Here is a 20,068-nt window from a genome sequence, read left to right as displayed (position 1 = left end):
GTGGAATCAGCTCCCATAAACCACAGACAGAATGCCCTGTTCTTAGTCTATATACATATTAAGAGTAGGTACTCAGGTTGGGCACTGGTGGTGCATGCTTTTAATCCCAGCACTCGGGAGGCAGAGGCAGGCAGATCTCTGTGAGTCTGAGGCCAGCCTGGTCTACAGAGCTAGTTCTAGGACAGACTCCAGAGCAATATAGAGAAAGAGTAGGTACTCAGCAGCCTTGACCACCAAGGCACTCTCTCTCTCTATCTCTATCTCTCTCTCTCTCTCTCTCTCTCTCTCTCTCTCTCTCTCTCTCTCTCTCTCAAGGTGAAACAAGATACTCTTTCATAGGATGTTGAAGAAAGCACCAACTGCCTCTTTGAATCATGGGTACCTCCAAATCAGCTTCCTCTTTTGTCTCTTCATTGCCCCCTCTTTTGTTTGCTTGTTCTTAGAGACAAGTCTCTAAGGCTAGCCTGGAAGCTGCAATCCTCCAGTTTCATGTTTCCAAATGTTGGGATTACAGGCATGCACAACCACAGTGGACTGGGCCTTCCTGCATTAATTAATAACCGAGACAACTTCCCACAGACCAACTTGGTCTAGGCAAACCCTCACCTGAGGCTTTCAGATGAGCGTAGGCGGTGTCAAGTTGACAGTTCAAGTTAACTAGGGCAGTGGTCATGGTTGTCATAGATCACCTTGTCCAAATACAAAATGATGCCATAGAACTGACACTAGTATGTATCCACAAGCACACAATTGTAGTTCCAGTTTCACTAAAGTGTAGCAGTGGTTACTTGATTTAGGTTTATCTTACTGACTACAAAATTAAATGACACAGCAAGGTAAACATAATTGAATTTGTGTCAACAGTCTGTTCAGAAGGAAAGCCTTCAGGTGACCTGGCCTGAGCATTCAAGGAAGTGGATTGGCCAAACTCAAACTGCTTGGCCAGGCAGTCTCCAGATATAGACTGCTGTTTGCCTGCTTTCCATGCGGGCTCACCTAACAGAATTATTCTCTTTGGAACACTGGTATATTAGGGTTCTCTAGAGGATCAGAACTGATAAAATGAATATATAAAAAGTATATACACACACATATATATGATGTATAATTAAGTTAATATATACACATACATAATTGTGTATATAATATGCATAAAATGTTATGTACATGATACATATGTATGTGTATATGTGTTAATGACAGCCAAGACTAGCCACCACAAAGGTGGAATGAAAGAAAAAATAAGTCCTTTTCACAGCTCTGTTACCCAGAGAACAAGCTCTGTGAGATGCACCAGCCTCTTTCTTATTTCCTAAAATTGTGCTTCATTTTAAAACTTATCAAACTTAGCTTCCAAAACTCACTGCTCAGCATGTTAGACCGCTCTTCAAACTCAGTTGGGAAAAATGTGAGAGAGGTTTTTCTCCCAAGGAAAATCAAAGCCCTTCATATTCAACCATTCTCTCCTCGATTCTCTCAAATGCTTAATTCTCCACTGTATCCCTAAGAATTCTCTTCATGCTATGACAATGTTTGGGGTTCTTTTTGAAGTTTCATTTCTTTAATACTTGTACTTTAAATCCTCTCAATTATAGCCTGGCATAGCCAGCACAGACCCTAGCACTCAGGAGGCAGAGGCAGGAGGATCACTGTGCGTTTGAGGCCATCTCAGTCTATATAGTGAGTTCCAGGACAGTAAGGGCTAAATAGTGAGAACCGGTCTCAAACAAAACAAAATTCAGTTAGTCTTTTCTTAATCTCTTTTTCCCATATGGAATAAAGTACCTTTATATTTATGTCATTAATATTCCCTCTATCAAAATCTGCCAGACAGAAGAGAGAGAAGAAAAAAAGATGTAGACAACATGGCCAGCAGACTAGACTTGGCCAGGGCTAGGGAAGCAGAAGAGCAGGAGAAAATAGTGGAGATAGCAAAATTGCAAGAGATAGAGAATGGAGCATAGTAAGACAAGGTAAGTAGAAGTAAGAGGGGGAGAAGGAGAGAGAGAGAGAGAGGAGAGTGCAAGTAATTAAAAGAATAAAGGAGTAGGTCAGAGAAAGAATAGGAGGATAGTGAGCCTAGTGGTTAAAGGATGAGAAGCTGGGGGAAGGGAAGCCTGTGAACTGGAGGGAGTTTGGGGTGGGGGAGGGGATGGCAAGGACTAGGATGCTAACATGGACTTTGAAATGTGTAACACAGAGGGAGCCTGGAAGCTACCATGTGCCTTGATATGCTGATAGGAGCCACAGACAGCCATATGTCCTTCTAACAGAGGTAGAGGAAATGATTCCTTTTAGCAGATGGGAACCAGTTTCATAGGTTCCTGAAGAATGCCAGTCTTTAACTACCAGAAATCCTCCTATAGTCCATGTTGAGCTCATTTTTGGATATTTGGGCTGCCTTTTGAAGTGTGGGGGGATTGAAGTTCCCTTTAGACTTGACAATCACTAATGCAATAGCTTAAAACAATGGGTACTTAATATGCTGTAATTCTGAAGTCTGAAAGTTTGCAATGAGTCTGACATGGCCCAAACCATGGTGATGACAGGACTAATTCCTTCTGGAAGCAGCAGAAAGCTTGCTCTTCATCTCTTTGAGCATTCAGTGGTGGCCTATGTTGTTTTTTCTGCATCACTGGAAATGATCATGAGATACATATGCTTGTCTATTTACAATGACATATTACATTTATTGATTTGCAATGTTGAACCAACCTTATATCACTGGGATGAAACCAACATGGTTATGATGTGATCTTTTAAATGTGTTCATCAGACATGCGATACACTTTTAAATATGTTTATTAGACACATTGTGTTAGGGTTTCTATTGTTGTCATGAAACACCATGACCAAAAGCAAACTGGGGAGGAAAGGGTTTATTTAGTTTACACTCCCAGATCACAGTTCATCATTGGAGAAAGGGCAGGAACTCAAACAGGACAAAAAGCAGGAGCTGATACAGAGGCCATAGAAGAATACTGCTTATTGGCTTGGTCCCCATGGCTTGCACAGCCTACTTTCTTATAGAACCCATGGGTGGACCCACCCACAATGGGCTGGACTCTCCACTAGCAATCACTAATTACAAAAATACCCTATAGGCCTACCTATAGCCCAGTCTTATGGCCACATTTTCTCAAGTGAGGCTCCCTCCTCTTCGGACTCTAGCTTGTTTCAAGTTGACATAAAACGAGCCATCACACTGTTGCGGAATATTATTTTAAGGTGTGTTACATTTGTTACTGCTGTGGAACATTTGTTTAATTCTTTTATCTTGCATTTGTTTAACTCTGTGAAGCTGTGTTACTTTGACTATTTAAAACACTGATTGGTCTAATAAAGAGCTGAACAGTCAATAGCTAGGTAGGAAAGGATAGGCAGGATTGGTAGGCAGAGAGAATAAATGAGACAAGAAATCTGGGTGGGGGAGGGGGAAGGATCTAGAGATGAGAAAAGGAGAAAGAGAGGAAGACTCCAGAGACCATCCACCCAGCTCCACAGCAAGCCATGGAGTAAGAAGTAAAGAAGGTATACAGAAATAGAGAGAGAGATAAAAGCCCAGAGGCAAAAGATAGACAGGATAACTTAAGTTAAGAAAAGGTGGCTAGAAATAAGCCAAACTAACGCTGGGCATTCATAAGTAAGAATAAGTCTCTGTGTATTTATTTAAGAGCTGGGTGGCACACTCCCCCTAGGAAAAGAGCAAAAGGGCTAAAGAATAAAAACAACCAATACAGCACACATGTGATACCCTTACATTTCTTTGGAACCGGTTACCAGAGAGTTATGATGTCTTGGGAATGTTACATAATGTTGCCATATTTTGTAGGGAGCCATCCCTGCATTCTCCATTACAAGATGGCGCCTGCATCCGGCAGGCACCGAATGGTAAACAAGCTAGTGCGCAGGCACTGGGTAACTTTCCATCCCTTGGGCTCTGCCTCTCCCGTGGTGTCATATGGAGGTGACACGTCCGAGGCGAAGGCTGTAAACCTATATAAGGGTTGGGTTTTGGATGTTTGGCGTCTCCGCTCTGTAAGCTTATGCTCTCCCTCTCAAGATGCATTAAAGCTTTACTGCAGAAGGATCCTGAGTGTGCCGCGTCGTTCTTGCTTTCGAGACGGTAGCGTGGGACAATATTTTTTGGGCTCCTATATATCTGTGCATCTGATGTCTCAGCCACTTCTCTGAAGTGCCCTCCTTAGAAAGTATATTTCCTCAGCCAGGTATGGTAGCCCACTCAAGGGGTGGTGACAAGAAGATCAAATGATCAATGTCATCCCTGGATACATAATGAGTTTTTAGTCTAGCTGGTACTACATGACACCTTCCACTTAAATAAAATAAGCTGGGCAGTGGTGTTACACACCTTTGATCCCAGCACTCAGGAGGCAGAGGCCGGTGGATCTCTGTGAGTTCCAGGCCAGCCTGGTCTACAAAATGAGTTTCAGGACAGCCAAAGCTGTTAAACAGAGAAACCATGGTTTGAAACACCAAAATAATAATAATAAAATAAAATAGTGGCTTTCTCCTGAAAACCCACCTCGGGATATCTATTTGTTACTCAGTGATTGTAGGTGTGCACTATAGTTGTGCATCGTAGGTAATATATTGTTACTTCCCCTTTGGATAGTGAGGTTGGGCACAGTGAGTACTGTATTAGCACTGGAAAAGTCCACAGTCTTTACAGGCCACACTGAGTGGAGACATTGCTGTGGTTCATGCGGGAAGAGTAGGCATACTTGAATATGTGGGGGATACCTTGGTGGCTTCTACAATGTAACCGCCATCAGGTGACAGGGATTTCCCCCCACTTGGTACCCTTGTTTCTGACTGCATTGCGTCCGTATCCAGAAAGGGCTCTTGTACTTGTCCTCCCACTGTTGTCATGGATCCATGCGCTTCGCTGTGAGAGATCAGGACAGGAATTGTAATCCCTTCTGTATGGTGCCACACCCAGAGCTACGAGCTCAAGATCAAAGGATGAGGCCTGGATTAGTGGTCCTGCCCCTCTTCCTTCAGACCGCCCACTAAGAACAAGGACCTTAAACCCCACAAGCCACGCATGTCTCTGGACGAGACATTGGGCAAGGCCAGGGATGAACATTATTCCTTATAATTTATTATGTATTTGTTTATTTGCTAAAATACCTACCAGGGATTACACAGGAATTGGTCATGGCTAAGGCCCTGCAAAATTCCACTCAACTAAGCTAATTGCAGGAGTCAGTGTGGAACATGGGTGCTGGGTAGTCCTTGTGCCTCAGGCACAGGACGATAGCTAAAGCACAGCTCTTTTCCTAGTTTGATAATTAGAAAAATTTATCCTAATAAGCTAGCTTTAAAAGAAGGTACATGTACAGCCCAAGCAGGCCTTTAATTTGGGGAGGCAGAAGCAAGAGTTTGAGGCCAACCTGATCTATACAGTGAGTTCCCAGCCAGCCAGGGCTAAATAGTGAAATTATATTAAACACACACACACACACACACACACACACACAACTACATATATAATGAACAGTTATGTGTTGAATATGTTTCTCACAAAAAAATAATGAAGAATACATAATTCATGCAAAATGTGTGTCAACTTTTACAAACCACTATTGGCAATTTCATCAGTTGTGAAATCAAATGGAGACAAGTGAAGGATACCCAAATGAGAAGAGAGACCATTGATAGAAGTATCTATTTCAGGAACAACAACTTCCTTCTCTCCCAGAAACTCAGGCCAGCTAACTGGAGGCAAGGTGTGTTAATATGCTCAGTTTGAGGAGCAATTTTTACTTTCTCTGTTGATTCTTAGGTGGAAGAGGAACAAACTAGTGGCAGTCAAATTAATGGTTAGCCATTGTGGCTATTTGCTGCAGAGATTTTGTGATGGCTTCCCTGAGTAGTTGTTGTTGAGGTTGAGGGTTAAATGTCTGATATGGTTATCATCAGGATTTTAGGGTGAAAGCCTGAATTCTGGTAGGTCCAGCTGAGGCTTGGCCGGCCACCTATCCACAACAGGCATAAGTAGCAGAGAAAAGCAGAGGGTGTAGTGTGATGTTTTACTCTTTTGCTTTTTTTGAGGTGAGAGCCACCACCCAGTTCACAAATAACTCACACTCAGGGGCTTATTCTTAGTTATGAATGCCTGGCCTTAGCTTGGCTTGTTGCTAGCCAGATTTTCTTAATTTAACTGTCCACCTTTTCCCTGAGTTTTCTAAACTTGAGGAAGGGTCTTTGGTGGAGTTTCTATTTGTAAATTTCAGTCCAGCACAAAGATGTGGATCTAGTTTTGTGAGGAGACAGTTCAGTCCATATTGCTCTACACAAGAATTGAAGTCAAGGTCTTGAAGGACTGTTACGTAGTTATATTCATAATAGCCAAAAGGTTGAAATCACCTAAGTGTCCACTAACAGTTGACTGGATAAGCAACGGTGACACAGCAGTGTGGATTTATGTTTGCTGCTGATCCATAAGCACAAGAATGGTGGTGGCACTTTCCTGTGTTTACCTAAGGTGCTCTATGAAGGGACAATGGCTGAAAGGTACATGGGACCTCTACATTTTACCTTTGAAACTTTCTATGACTCTTGAGTTACTGAAAAGCAAAAGGTATTCCATAATGTTCATGCTTGTATTAGAAAAAAAAGGGGGGGCTGCAGACTGGCAATTCAATCACTGGGAGCAAGATAACAGAACTTTCTGAGCACAGACGGTAGCCTAGTTAGCCACAGTCTACCCAAGAGAGTGGCTTTGATCAGGAGGGTTCTCACAGGCCGGGACCCAGCAGGACCGGGTAATCCAAGCAATGATGGTTACAAGTTGTAAGTCTTTAAAAGAAGTTGAATTAGGAAACTCTCCTGTTGGCACAGAGTCTTGGCAACATCCTCCTGTTGAAGAGTCCCCAGCACTAATCTTCCTGCATGTCAAATGTTTCATTCCAGAAGCTCACGATGAAGAATACAGCCAGGATTCTTGGTGGGAGATGTCATTCTGTATATGTTTCTTTTATTGATTAATGAATAAAGCCCTATTTGCCAATAGGAAAGCAAGATAGGCAGGACTAGGAGACAAGGAGGATTCTAGGAGACGTAGTAGAGAGGAGTCAAGATGTAGGACATAAGAGAAGAGGTCCGGACCCTTTCTCCGGTAAGATAAGACCATGTGAAAACACTTAGATTGATAAGAAATGTGTTAACAGCTAAGACAGAGCTAGTCAATAAAAAGCTCTAGCCATTGGCCAACAGCTTTATAACTAATAGTGTCTCCACTAATAGTTATTTTGGAACTGACACGACTCTGGGACCAGGCTGGCGGGAAAGGAACAGAGTCTCTTCCTTTGTCAATGAGTACACACCCTGAAAGTAAAACCCATAGTATTGACCACAGCTGATTCCAACCTCCAAGGCTGATTTTCTCTCACAAGTTCCAAGACAAGTTCACCCTGCCCCTCAGAAAATTAGTAGTCTACACAAGTTCCAAGTCTTTCACAACTACCAGTGCTCTTATTTTAGATAGTCCCCAATTTTTCTGTTTGTCATCTTACTCCCCTACAGAGGAATTCTAATAAGTTTGAGTTAATTTCTCTCTAAAACTTTGCATATACATTTTTTAAAGTTTTAACATGATATTTGTATTGATTCTTTGGGAATTGCATTTATGTGTACAACATAATTTGATTATATTCACTTCCACTCCTCCATGATCTCTACCCCTCCAGCCGCCCATCACTCTTTCCCAACTTCATGTCTTTGTCTGTTTATAACTCACTGACTGAGTCCAGTCTGGCTGTTCCCATACTCAAGGGTGTTAGGTAGCCCACTAGAATGTGATCAAACTACTGGGGCCACACCCTTTAAAAAAGCACCCACACACACATATGACATGGTTCACCATTAGGGATGGGGGCTCATAAGCCCCTCCCCACTGCATGCTGGAATACTGAGTGGCTTGATATTGTGCAGGTCTTGATCAGGTAACCAAAGCTGCTGAGTTTATGAGTGTAGCTGTTCTGTCATGTCCAGGAGCCTCCTCTGGTTCTTAGAATCTTCTCTTTCCCATGAAGAGGTATGACCCAAGTTTCATTTGTGGCTGAGTCCTCTACAGACATTTGTTCCTTGCATTCTAACCAGTTGCGAGTTTCTGTATTAACCACTGTTCAATGCACAGAGAAACTTCTCTGATGAGTGATGAGAGCTGTACTATCTATGGATAGATATATGAATTTATAGGGCAGTTTGATGTTATGTCCATTTATCAAACTAATAGAAGTAGGTCTACTCCTAAGACCTATGAGCTCCCTAACCTTTAGTTCTTAGCCAGATTTACAGTATGAGACATGTGTTTCCTCCTGCAGAGTGGGTCTTAAATATAGTCAGAAAGCTGGTGGACATTCCTATAATATGCATATTGTTATTGTATCTCTGGAAACATGTTGAAATGCTGCTGGTTGTTATTATACCTTGCAGAGTTCACATCTGGCTAAGACTGTTGATGATATTGTCTCCCCCAAAAGCCCATAGAGCAGCAACCTGTAGTACTATGAAAGCTAGCCAGGACGGGGGAGGAACCAGAAGTGGTGTCAGGGTTTTTGTGTAATTCTTCTACAATCTGATTCAAATACAAAATTCTCCATTGTAAGAACTGATTCTGGTAATATAAATTTTAAAAAATTGTAAAGCAACAACAAAAGAATTGATTCTGGAAGAAATATTTTAGTTGCCTATTTCCAAACAGAGTTCTCAGTTAAGGCTGATTAGAAAGGAGACTAAAAGAGTCTTTTCAATCAAGGCCAGCTAACCAGCAGAAGCTACACATTTCTGCATTCACCATGCAAAATGCTCCTTTAAAAGGCCCAGTGCCTGGATTTATCAATGATAAGTAGGTTTCCTGTCTTACAGAACTCTTTAGTAGAGAGTTAAAAGCAAGAGCATCTTGATTCCAATCAAGAAGTAAAAACCATTATTCTTGACTGAATATTCAAATTAAAACCATGACATGATTCTGAAGCCTTTATAGTGCCCACTGTGAAGATGACAATTAGAATCTGCTCTTCCCAACTCCCGAGCAGCATGCCCCTGTTATGAGCATTCACTGCGTATGCAACAAGGAATACTTTAAACATACCATCTAGTACTTCGACAAGAAACATACACAGCACAGCATGTGGGACAACAATAGAAATATATCAAGATCAAGTTACAGAAAATGAAGGCTCAGAAGAATTAAATAAATTGCCCCAGGCCACAAACAGAAAAATATGTTCAACAACAAACAGGGGAATCAGAAAAAAAAAATAATAATAAATTTTAAAAAAATTCATATGGCTATGATTGAGGTAACAAGAAAATCATAAAGAGCCTGAAGTTTTAAATTAGCAAAGTATTATCTACTAATAAAGGTTTTTATTGCTGTTATAATAAATTACCATAAAATCAGGAGCTCAAGTTTTTTAACCTAACAGCTCAGTTGATCAAAAGCCCAACACTAATCTCACTGGCTAAGATCAAGGTGTTAGCTGAGGCAGTGCCTTCCTGGAACTCCCAGGTGAACGTCTGTGTTGGGGTTCTAGACAGAGACCCACTGGCCTTGGTTTGTGGCCTCGTGCCTTTATCTTACTCATCAGTAACTTTAAGCTAAGTGCTTTTCACAAAGCTTCCTTTCTCTAAGTCTCCCTCTTCCTTTTTTTAAAGGATTCCATTTGAACAACCAGGGATAAGCTTATGTTTTTAAAGCCAGATGATTAGCAACTCTTTCTGTCTTTCCTCTTTTCTTTCTTTCTTTCTTTCTTTCTTTTTTCTTTCTTTCTCCCTTTCTTTCATCTCTCTCTGTTTTTCCCTCCCTCCCTCCCTACCTACCTACCTACCTCCCTGTCTCTTTTTTCTTTTCAGAAAACAGAAATATTTTATCAAATATTTGTGACTGAAAATTTCCACTAAATTTTTTTTTAAATATCAGGTGTGTTTGTTGTGTTTGCTTTGTTTCTACATTCTGACCAGTTCCCACCCACCCCCACTTCTTCCCCTAAGCCCAGTTCTCCTTTCTTTACAGAAAAAGGTGGGCCTCTCATGGATATCAGCATGCCATGGTGTATCAAGTTGCAGTGAGACTAGGCACCTCCTCTCCCATTAAGGCTGCATGAGACAACCTGGTAGGAGGAAAGGGTTCCAAAAGCAGGTAACAGAGTCAGAGACAGTCCCTGCTCCCTCTGTTAGGAGTCCCACAAGAACACCAAGCTATACAACTGTAACATATATGCAGAGGGCCTAGATCATTCCCATGCAGGACCCCTGGCTGTTCAGTTCACTCTCTGTGAGTGAACCTTTGAGTAAGCTTTGAGTCTAGGTTACTTGATTCTGTGAGTTTTCTTGTAGTGTCCTTGACCCCTTTGGCTCCTACAATCCTTCCTCCCCCTTTTCTGTAGAACTGCTCAAGCTTCCATTTAATGTTTGGCTGTGGGTCTCTGTAGTTGCTAGATGAAACCTCTCTGATGACAATTGGGCTATGTACTAGTCTATGAGTATAGCAGAATATCATTAGGAATCATTTCATCCTTTTATTTTATTGTTAGTTGTGTGTTTGGTTCTACCCTAGGTCTCTGGGCTATCTGACCTCTGGATCCTTGCCCTCTAGGCAGTGTCACAGTAGTGCCAGTCTTATACTGGCTGGTTTTGTGTGTCAAGCTGCTACAACCTAGAATCATCAGAGAGGATGGAGCCTCAGCTGGTAAAATGCCTCCATGAGATCCAGTTGTAAGGCATTTTCTCACTTAGTGATCAATGAAGGAGGGCCCAGCCCATGGTGAGTGGTACCATCCTTGGGCAGGTGGTCCTGGGTTCTATAAGAAGATGGACTGTGCAAGCAATAAGAAGCAAGTCAGCAAGTAGCTCCCTCCCTTGGCCTCTCCATCAGCTCCTGCCTCTGGGATCCTCCCTTGTTTGACTTCCTGTCCTGACTTCCTTCAGTGATGAATGACAATGCTGATGTGTGAGCCAAATAACCTTTTCCTACCCAACTTGCTTTTTAGTCTGATGGGAGATATCATTATGTATATATGTTTCTCATACTGGTTAATGAATAAAGCACTGTTGGCCAATAGGAAAGGAAGATAGGCGGGACTAGGAGACAAGGAGGAAAGAGGAAGTAGTAAGGAGGGGGTCAAGATGGAGAGTCTGGAGAAAGCAGAACTGCCGTTCCTCCACTCTCGGTATGACCACGTGGAAATACATAGAAATGGGTTAATAATTAAGACAGAGCTAGCCGATAAGAAACTAGTACCGGGCCAATAGCATTGTACCTAATACAGAGTCTCAGTGTGTTATTTGGGGCTGGCGCGGAAGCGGGACAAGACCAGGCGGAGGGCGGAAAAACCGTACTCCTTACATTAGTCATTGTGTTTTGTTGCAGCAATAGAACCCTAACTAAGGCAGGTTTCAGGCTGGCCAGTCATTGGTTGACCACTCCCACAATTTCTGACCACTCCCACAATTTCTGTGCCATCTTTACCCCAGCACATCTTGTAGAAAGGACAAATTGTAGGTCAAAGGTCATGTGTCTGGTTTGAGGTCCATTCCCTCCATTGGAAGTCTTGCCTGGTTACAGGAGATGGCTGGTTCAAGCTCCATATCTCCATTGCTAGGAGTATTACTCAGCTGTTTAAAAACACTGACATCATGAAATTTGCTGGCAAATGGATGGAACTAGAAAAGATCATCCTGAGAGAGGTAACCAGACCCAGAAAGACAGCCATGGTATGGACTCACTCATAAGTGAATATTAGATGTAAAGTAGGATAACCATGCTACAATCTACAGACCCAGAGATGGCAATCTTCTTTCAGTTTGTCATATAGCCTAACTTATTCATAGATCCCAAGGACTACACCTCAGACACCTTGAAGAGGGGATTATTCTGGCTAGTGCAGAGAAGTTTAATGACTATTGAGGAAACATGTGGGAAGCAGAAACTGTTGCCTAAGGAATTTGTGTTTTCCTCCTACCAACATTTATGGACTGTTTCTAAGACATAAGAACTGTTGGTGGTGCAGACATTAAAGCCAATGAAGCTGACTTAGCATCCACTGCCCTGACTGAGACTTTCCCTGCTGCTATGTGTTATCCTCAGATTTTCCCACCTTTTAGTTCTTTACCAGGTCCAGAACCCTCACAGGAATCGCTTCTCCCCACACCTGGAGCAACTCACAAGATGGGCTTCATTTGTTTTTTAGAAGTTTGACTGCATACTTCTCTAAGAATGTTCCAATATGTTTTTGCCTTCTCCTTTAGAGTTTTTCATTCCCAGTCCAGTTGTCCAGTTGGTTTTTTTTCAGTCATTATTCTATTCATATTTCTATAGTTTGAGGGGCTTATGTTTGAAGTTTCAGACAGTTTTCATCTAGGCTTTGCAAGTCATTGCTAAGTGATTGCTCCTCATATAGGCTTAAATCTCAAATTCAGCTGTGCCTGTAGCTATTGCCTCTTTTACATTCTGCTTTCTATCATCTTCTGTCCCTGGGTTAGTTGCCTTTTTCCCCTTATCAACCCTGCCTTATGTTTTTCCAGCAGAATTGCCTTTGGCTTTATTAGTAATCTCCAACATTACACTCTCTTGATTGGCCTTAAGTTTATCTCTCTGTTTGCAGCCCTTAGCTGATTTCTCTTGAGTTGTCTGAGACCCTTGCTTCCCCTTTGATGAAATTTGTCCTACACAAAACTTCATGTTCATTGGTTTTTGTGTCAACCAGCTACAAATATTTTGAGATTTTTCTTACAATTTTACTATTTTCCCATGTTTTAATCTTTTATTGACAAACCTAATGGGACTTATATCTCAAATTGCTACTGTTATCTAGTTTCTAGTTTCTCTGTCATTGTGGTCAGAATATACAGTTTGCCCAAGGTTGGCTCTTTGGAGGGCTTCTTTTGGCCTATATCATAGAAATTTGATATGAATGAAATTTGAAATGATTGTTCCAAATGTAATTACAAATAAGTACATCCTTTGTTGGATCTAAAATTCTATATTTTCTTTTAAACTCACTGTAATTAATTACTAATGTTATTACAAATCAAGCTTTATTTTTTTAAAGATATATTTTTAAGTGTGTGTGTGTGTGTGTGTGTGTGTGTGTGTGTGTGAGATACCTCCTGGAGCTGGAGTTACAGGAAGTTGTAAGGCACTTGGTATGGGTGCTGGGAACTGAACTCAGGTCCTCTGCAAGAGCAGTGAGTGCTCTCAACAAGTAAGCCATCTCTCTAGATCCCGGCCCTTTCTTTTTCATGACTTCTTAGAATTGGTGTGGAATCTTTAAATAGGGTTAATTAATTTTCACTGTTGGCTCCTGTTTTTTTTTTTTAATTGCAGTCATGTATCCTGTGATCCTTTTAGCTCCTTGATTAATGCTTTTAACTGCTCACTATGTTTCTCTTTGCTCTTTCTCATGCTTTTCACCTCAATTAAATTTGGCCAGATATTAAAACTGTGTCTCTCAATTCTTCTGATTCATAAAAACTGGCATAGCTTTCCTTATGTTGATATTTATCTTTTAGTAGTCTATGATCTTAAATGGGTCTTTTGTAGCAAAACAATGCTTGATCTTTTGTATTTTTAATTGAAAAAAGTAACTTGTCTTAATTTGTGAGAAAATGGCCCCTGAAGGGAGTGGTACTTTTAGGAGGTGTGGCCTTGTTGGAGTAGGTATGGTCTTGTTAGAGTAAATGTGTCTCTGTGGAGGTAGGCTTTGAGGTCTCATATATGCTCAAGCCATGCCCAGTAAGACAGACCACTTCCTGTTTCCCTACACAAGATGTAGGACTCTCAGCTACTTCTCCAGCATCATGACTGCCTGTACACTGCCATGTCCACCCATGATGATAATGGACTGAATTTCTGAACTGTAAGCAATGCACCCCAACTAAATGTTTTCTTTTATAAGAGTTGCTGTGCTCATGGTGTCTAGTCACAGCAATAGAAAACCTAACTAAGACAGGTGCATAACCCAGTGGTAGAACAGTTTCCTAGTCAATTTCTTCTACAATCTATGCAGACTAAACATTCTAGATCTTAAGCAGTCCCAGACCCTCAGCTTGTGCTCCCTCCCACTTTCCTGGGCTAAGCTTCTTGATCACAGTTCAGGGCTCATCTTTCCCCTCAGACTAGGCTCCTGCTCCAGTGACACTGTGCCTCAGGGCATCTCTGGGTGTTCTGGGGATGCCTTTCCAAAGCTGGAGAGGGCACTTGGCTCCTCCTCCGAATTGCGCTCAAAGCCTCCATGCCGTCTTCCCCTGAGTTCACCAGCTTTGCACTGTCACTTGTCCTGGCTGACACCTGTCCTGAAGCTTCTTGTGTCTGTTTACCTCAGCCTCCTTTCTTGAAGCATTGTGGGCAGGAGGCGCCCTGACTCCAGCGCATAGGAGTCTGTTCACCATTAGGGCTTCCAAGAGTAGGATTATGGGCATCACAAGCATCAAGCCTCTATTCTGAAGTCAGTGCCAGAGTGGTCATTAGAATCTTTTAGCATAGTAAGAACTGTTATCAACCCTGACAGCTATTATAAAGTGCTATCAAGAGTGTCTTTTCTTCCTGTTTTACAATGTCATACAGAAGGCCAATACCTGTCCTCCAGTGAGGAATAGTTTTGTAGACAAACATATTAATTGCCTAAATGTAGTTGGTCAAACTAATGGACGTGCTAGTAAGAAATGGTTTATTCCTCATTTGTATGAAAGAAAATTCTCATCTATTGCAAGCTTCCTTCCAGAGTGAAGTCAAGTTTATTTAAAGTTAAACCTAGACCTCATTTGAAATGAAATAGTATTCAGCCCTTGATCAGTAACCTCTGGGATAGGCGCATATTAGGCTAATTGTTGCGGGGAGGGTGTGGGGGCAGAACAGTCCTTATGCTCACAGAGCACTAAGGACACAGGAAGCAGGGACTTCTTGAAGGAAGAATTGTCTGTTGTCTGCCCAGAAGGCTGGGAGTGGTTACTGCTAATGACCTGGTGACATTTTTGCTATCTGTAGAGGCAGACCTCACCCATCTTTTCTATAGAGACAGACCTCACCCATCTTTTCTATAGAGACAGACCTCACCCACCTTTTGCCATGGAGACAGACCTCACCCATCTTTTGCTATGGAGGCAAATTCCCCAGGATGATTATCCCAGACTCTTCCCTCCCTGGACTGTTATCTGTAGATTCCCAGTTAAAGAACCCATCCTTATGGGGGATGTCATGCAACTTTATAGCCTTCTGACCACTGTGCTATCTCAGACACTACACTAGATTCAAACCTTTTAGCTATAGAACCATGGTCACATGGACTTTGTAGAGGAGATTCTATGCAGTCACACCTTATGATTTATCATGTACTGGAATTGGACTTTATCATGTTGCCTGGAAACTTTCCCCCAAATTGTACTGTTTTAAATATGCCTACAATGAACTGCCTGGCGTGAGACCCTGCAAGTCTGACCCAGGGTGATGAAGTCAATCGAACCAAGCTTTCATTCTCACCTCTTTGTCTTGGACACCTGCAGGGTCCCCCTCAGCTAATGATCTTTTATTATTACAGAAATTGATTGAGATCCATATGCTACACTAAAAAGCAGTTATATTTGCAGGTATTATAATTAAATACTATTGATTTTTAAAACTGTCTTCTTCCTACCTCAGCAGCATGGACGAGCCTGAGGGCATTCTGCTCTAGGGCTGCTGAGATGGTTGCGCAGATGAAAGAACTTGCAGCACAAACCACATGACATGAGTTCAGTTCTTGGATTCCACAGTGGAAGGGAACCAACTCCAGAAAATTGTCCTCTGACCTCCACACTTGGGTCCCAGCATATACATGCTCACCTCTCTGTCTCTGTCTCTCTCTCATGCACTCACTCAAACTCTCTCTCTCTCACACACACACACAGACACGCATACACACAGACACTCATACACACAGACAGACACTCATACACACAGACAGACACTCATACACACACAGACACTCATACACACACAGACACAGACACACACAGACACACATATAGACACACACAGACATAGACACACACACACACAGGACACTGTCACATTTTGTTCAAATTCAATGGCTTATCAGTCATACCTCTGGGTTTATTCGTTACTTTTGTTTTGTTGAGCTCTGGCTGTACCAGAGCTTTCTTTCTGTATAGGCTTGGCTGGCCTTGAACTCACAGAAATCTGCCTCCAAATGCTGGGATTAAAGGCATGAGTCTCCAAGTCTGGCTTCTGGGATCATAGGATGAATGGAATGAGTCTTGTGGTTAGTTAGGCACAATTAATTGAGAAGCTGGGAAAAGACCACGTACTGGTGTATTTCCCCCTGGTGGCCAACAGGCAGAAATTCCTACGGCAAAAGACAATTTGCTAACTGGAACATTAGCTCAAAAGTAAAACTCAAAGAAGACGGAATACCTCCCATGCTTATAGCCCCACTTTATAAGCAGCTAAGCAGAACACACTTTAGGAACTGTGGTTTTAACCACCTCATTCTCCGAGCCCTCTACATACACAAAAGGGCTGAGCTCTGTGGAGTGTGTCCTTGTGTCACACAGTGTGCAAACACAAGTCTGGATAGTGTAAGTCAGACACACCACCACTCTGTGTGGCTTCCTGCGGCACACCAGCCCAAGACATGGTAAGCTCCCACACCACTGCATGCTGCTTGCTTTATAGCGAGCTGTTTTCCATTCTAATGTCAAAAAGGAAAAGGAAGCATAGGGACTGGTAATATAGCTGTTCATTATCACCATCAAGGATTTACTGTACACTGTTGCATATGCTATCAATGAGGAAAATTCTTTGTATCTAAAACTATTAACTGCTTCAAAGTAACAAACCTGTTGCTTCAGAGCATCCCCATAAGAAATGTGTTGTGACATCCCCCATGGAGGGATAACTGCCTTAACCTAGAGACAGGAGAGAAGCCCTAGTCCCTACTTCACATGACCTGTCAGATCTACATGACCCCAACTGGATGGCATTCCCCTACATGTGGAATGGGGGTGGGGGATGGGAGGGGAGGGTGGTCAGGGTGTGTGTGAGGGGGCAGAGGAGAGGGTAAAAGGGAGGGAGGGAGGGGAACTGGGGTCGACATGTAAAATAATAAATTAAATTTAAAAATAAATGCGTTGTGCTGCGACCTTGTGCTGGCTATGTCACCGGGCAACAGGAACATCTCAGCTCTGTAGCGGGGCCACCATCACTGACCCAACAAATGTTCTCAGCTAACGACTAATTGTCCTTAGCGTCTTAGCTTTGGTGTCTTCTGTACACCGTAGAGAGCCGTGTTCTGTGGCAGGCAGAGAGTAAAGGCCTCCATCTCCTCTGTAAGGATGGAGGAAACTGAACTGACTTGTAAGCTAAGTGGCTGGAAAACAGAAAGACTGCAGATGCGGGGCCAGACTCCTGGGAAGTGAGTGTGAGGAGAAGGAGTGGCTGTTGTGCCTACTGGGTTTCCTCAACCTCCAAGGAAGTGACTCCTGACTGCAAAAGCAAAAGGTTTTTATTGCTAAGAACCGAACTGACTGGGACCTCAGTCAATCAGAAGAGTAAGGTGCCCACTTACAACTGAGAAGCACTTTTAAAGGGAAAGGGAAGTTTGAGACTGCTAGTCTCAACCCATAAGGTTTCCAAGGTTACAGAGATTTCAGAGTACAAAGTTTTTACAAGGCGGGATTGTTTAGCGCACCTACAAGGTTAGGGGTTTTTCTTTCTCTAGGACCGGCCTTGTCCTTTAGATAATGGGGGGGGGGGGGAGCAGGGAGAATGTACTCTCCAGTCAAGGAGTTATCTATATCTATTGGCAAAAGCACTTGTTCTTTCTGGTTTTTCTCTTCTTGCTATGTGTCCCGTATCTTTTAGTTATTAATTTTCCTTCACAGTGGCGAGCAGGGAAGGCCTGCCTGCAGGACATCTGAGAGGTGAAGTTGGGCTGATCCACATGTAGAAAGTTGCCACATGTAGGTATGGGTCCCTGACACATGATCAGTTAGAGCACACATGCTGCTAAGTATGAAATACACCTTGGGGTTCAGAGCTGCAAGGCAGTGTAGAATACTTCTCTGGTGGTCTTTACGTTGATTACATTTTTAAAGCAAAATATTTTTGGTATATTGGTTAAAATGGAATGGAAACTGCTTCTTTTCTCTAGGAATATACTTGTAGCACATTTAAAAGTGTATAGTTGATTTACATTGTATCTTCCAGACATTAGTAGTGTAATAACAACCAAGGAGCCTTCTCTTCAGAATGTGTTAAGTCCTTTACCATTAATAGCATCAGAAACTCTGCATGACTCATGATAAAGGACCACCATCAGACAGTGCACTATAAATCACATCAGAAGTGATCCGGGATCCGGAGAACATCATCAACAGCATGGGGATGATGTCTTTGGGGCCAACCCTTGTGGTTCACCCTGTCTGTCCCTTAAGCCTGTACCTCAAGCTTCAGTTCCAGTGTCACAGAAAGAATTTACACTATGGCGAGTCACAGTCACCCTCTCATTTCATCTCCCTAACAACCTGTCCTGTTGGGAAAACTGGGATCTGTAGGAGAGAAGCCGCCAAGAGCACTGTGACTAAGGATGCCCCAGAGTGGTCAGGATGAGCAATCACTAGTGTTCCGGGCAGGAAGAAGGACTTGAGTCAGGGCATCCAGTACTCTCATCTGCTTACCTGAGTCAACACAGCTGTGAACTGGAGTGATCAGAAGACCAGCGGACTGAGGAACCAACTGTGATCCCAACTGTGATCACCAGTACGAAACACGACACAGTAAGGAAGTCCCACAAAACACTTGACATCTGCCATTAACTGTATGGTTTTTTGTTTTAGGGCTGGGGCATAACTCAGTAGTAAAGTGCATTTGTCATGTGCAATGACACCAAAACATCAGAGAGTGCAATTTCACTTCAGCGGCATTAAAACCAAGGGTAAACACCCCAGAGAAGCAAAGTTCAGGGCTGTTCTCTTCAGTATTTTCAGTTCATTGTGCTTCCTAGATGTGCAGATGCCCTTAGATGCTTTCTAGAACTACTTTGCAGGCATGACCACAGGGTTCAGAGAATCACAAATGAATATGCATCATATTCAAATGAATTATTTAATACTTGGAAACAAGGCAAAGAGTGGGCAGTACATTCTTCCTCTAGGGCATACTTCACCGTCTTCATTCTTCTCGGGGAGTTGTGTGCTTCGCATTGAACCCAGGATCTTACATCCAAGGCTATTTATTCTTTTTTACCCATTACTTTAGTGTGGAGTATGGTCAACTTCTATATAAGCTGGAACCATATGAATTAAGTGGTACATTATAACTGACGACACAAGTATTTGAAATAAGGCAGATGCTCATAAAATTGTAAGGTACACTGAGATATAGCTCAGTGGTTAAGAGCGCTATGTGCTCTACTGGATGACCCAGGTTTGGGTCTCAGGACCCAAGGATGGCCCCTTCTGGCCTCTATGGGCACTGTAAGCTTATGGGGCACTGTAAGCTTATGCATGTAAGCAAAACACTCATACACCTAAGAAATAAAAATAAAAACAAAACCAAACAAACCCCTCCCCCCCAAAAAAAAGAAAAAGAAAAGTAAGAATACTGTCATTTCAGCTGAGCATGGTGGAATTTACTTGCCTTTAATCCCAGCACTTGGGAGACAGGTGGATCTCTCTGAGTTCGAGGCCAGCCTGATCTACATAGTGAGTTCTGGGACAGCCAAACTTACATAGTGTCTACAATTAAACAAACAAACAAACAAACAAACAAAATCCATTATTTTAATGTATAAACTGCAATCTGGGCAGCCATGCTGGGCTCATTAACAACATAATGGCTAGCCTTAATCAATCTTTAGAAACACATCTATGCATAAAATGCATAAAATGCAAACACCCCGTTCAGAGTCACCCAGTCAGCCCTCAGCTTTGCATCATGCTTACCAATGCATCCAGCATGGGCTCCCATGACCAAAACTATAACTTTTCAAGTTTGCACATTCAGAATGAAACATCAGTGAACTTCAGGACTCATGCTTTA

The sequence above is a fragment of the Phodopus roborovskii genome, unplaced genomic scaffold, assembly GCF_943737965.1.
Source record: "Phodopus roborovskii unplaced genomic scaffold, PHOROB, whole genome shotgun sequence".
NCBI classification, from domain to species: domain Eukaryota; kingdom Metazoa; phylum Chordata; class Mammalia; order Rodentia; family Cricetidae; genus Phodopus; species Phodopus roborovskii.
The sequence above is the reverse complement of the archived record's forward strand: the minus strand, read 5'-3'. Positions refer to the sequence as shown.